Source organism: Pteropus vampyrus, unplaced genomic scaffold, assembly GCF_000151845.1.
Source record: "Pteropus vampyrus isolate Shadow unplaced genomic scaffold, Pvam_2.0 Scaffold278, whole genome shotgun sequence".
NCBI classification, from domain to species: Eukaryota; Metazoa; Chordata; class Mammalia; order Chiroptera; family Pteropodidae; genus Pteropus; species Pteropus vampyrus.
The window spans coordinates 236225-238906 of NW_011889059.1; the positions used below are offsets into that span (position 1 = coordinate 236225).

The following is a 2682-nucleotide window of genomic DNA, read 5'->3' on the forward strand; positions in this document are numbered from 1 at the left end:
TCCCCGCGGATACTCCCTTGGGGAAGCCACGCCGTACTCATTAGCTGGCTGGGTGAGCCAGGTTTCAGAATAAGAATCAGGGACCAGAAAAGCCCCTCCCGTACAGTGACCCGGATGCAGCTCTGCACTTTGCCTAGTCTCTTCGTCCTAAGGCGGCTGCCGGTCCAATGAGAAAGCACTCTGAAGCCTCCAGCTTCCAAGAAACGAAATTCATGAACCTTTTCGCAGGAGGAAAATCCTGTGCGGTGTTATCATCACAGAGGGCAAGGAGAATGAGGCCCTGACAGCATTTTGGGCTCTCAATTTAAAAATCAATCAATCAATAAAGTGATTTGAGTCGTGCGGGCTCACCAGCTGCGCAGCCTCTCTGACTTGTGCCCACCCTGCCCTCTGGCTGCTTCCGGCTGGAGCACCCAAAGCCTGGTTTTGTTCCTTCCTCTGGGTGGTAGCTAACCATTCGTTTGTAGAGTTAGTAGGAGGAACGTAGAAATTCTCCCAGGGCAGCTATGTGAGTAAGTAACTGAGGTGGAGGTTGACCATCACGCCCACAGCCGCATACGCAGGGAGGAGACTTCCCGCAGAGTGTTACAGCGTTTCCCATGCCCAGCACATAGAAGAATAACAGCCATCACCTTCTCCTGCCTCCGACCTTTTCTATTCATTGCTTTCCGGGTTCAGCCACCTATCCCTATTCCCAGCCCCAACCAGTTGAGCAGTCTTTTCTTTAATCGTGTCAGTATATTCACTCAAGAAACTCGTGTGCTTCTAAAGACATTCTTGCCCTTTGATAACACAAGGTTTGTTTTAACGTGCGCGTTGTAAATGCGTGCATCCATTATGTGTTGATTCTAAGTTCCTGAGTTCATAATCGACAATACCGATGACATTTTTAATCTATTCTGGGTCAACCTCAGGCTTCTGTGAACTTCCTTTAGGTCATTTGGAAAATGGGGCTGTTTGAGGATTTATTGAAATAATAAATGCAAAGCACTTAGGATGGTACCTGACACTATTTATGGATATGCTTCAAAACCACATTTTTGACCAAATACAAAATGGTTAATGTTAAAAATTCAGCATTTATTATTTGTGATTTGGAATAATTTTTCCTTTACATGAAATTTTGAGGCAGTAAAACTTATGTTTTGGTTTAAATTTATCCTCACAATATATGAAAGTTTCCAAAATAGAATTGTTCTTGCGAGATTTATGATGTAAAAGGTATTAAATGACAAATTATTAAAAACATACTTTAAAGGTTATTTTCCTATCTATAAAGCTATTGTAGCAAATACTTCTAAAAGATCGGAATGATAAGACATATTTTGCACTATACTACTGTATGATTTATATTAAAATGAGTCCCACAGACCATGTTTTAATATTTAACATTTAAATCATTTTTCTAAAACAGTTATTTTCTCCTGAAATAGTCAAAATTATTAAGATAAAAGACAAAATTAAAATTAAAATTAATAAATGTTAAAAATTTCTTCTTTTTTTTTTTTTTAGATAAGGCAACCTTTGGTTGACCTCACAAATTACAAGGATCTTGTTGGCTTACAATCCCTTATTTTTTATTTTTTTTTTTTTATGCCTACGGCACCTGGTCTTCCTAGGTGGTCTCCCATCCAAGTACTAACCAGGCCCAACCCTGCTTAGCTTCCGAGATCAGACGGGATCGGGCTTGTTCAGGGTAGCATGGCCATAGACTAAAAATTTAGATAAAAGTTATTCTAATTAAGCTAAAATTTTTAATTAAAAAAACATTTAGTGGCTCAAAAGTATTGAAATATTCTCCCTAATTTCCAAGCTAATACACTGTCAGTACATCAACTGTTAAAATCTCTATTTTATTTCAAGTTGTTAAATTTCTTAAAACAAAATTTACAGCATTGCAATCACCATCAAATATGACGATATTTTTTTCCTTTTGTAAAAACAAAAATATAAGTCAACTTAAAATGACTGTTTAAATTTTAACATAAAATACAGAGATTTTCACTTTATACCGATTGCTTTAAATATTTGAAAATACATTTTCAATTTTTAATAATAAACTCAAATAACATAATAAATTACTAATATTATTAATAATAATGAGACATGATAATGATCACAAATCATCATTAATTATGAACAAGTCTAGAGTTTTCAGAAAGGACAAGACAAGTTTGCACTTGACTGTTTGGCGATCCACAGGCCAGTGCAAAAGCCGTGGGCAATGGTGGCCTTTTGCTAATTTCCTGTTGTTTTTTGCAAGTTTTATCCACAAAGCCAAAGTTTAGGGAATTCCTGCTTGATAAGAATTCAGTAAGCTCTCACAATTATTAGTCTTGTGTGTGTGTGTGTGTGTGTGTGTGTGTGTGTGTATGTGTGTGTATGTAATTTTCCAATGATACTTGACAATTAAACAATAAACATGAATTTTAAAGAACCATGATATTTATGTTGTTGGTGGTTTAAAGTCTAGATTCAAAAGAAAGAATTTCATAAATAGGAAGCGAAAACAAACAATTTTAAATGTGGAGATGAGCATTTTAAAATGCTGTTACTTATAAAGAACTGAAGTGTTTCAGAAAGGATTATTTGCAGACAGCATATTACTAATTTTAGTTGACATGTTTTAAATGTTTAAATCTCAGAGAATCATATAACTGACTTAATATTTAATCATCTGAG

At 35.8% G+C, this 2682-nt stretch overlaps 1 non-coding gene across 1 annotated transcript; it reads right to left on the reverse strand.

Moving 5' to 3' along the window:
• Positions 1-1594: 1594 nt before the first annotated feature.
• LOC111729752 lies at positions 1595-1713 on the reverse strand. Its single transcript, XR_002776370.1, has one exon. It is a non-coding gene; the product is annotated as a 5S ribosomal RNA (ribosomal RNA).
• Positions 1714-2682: the final 969 nt, after the last annotated feature.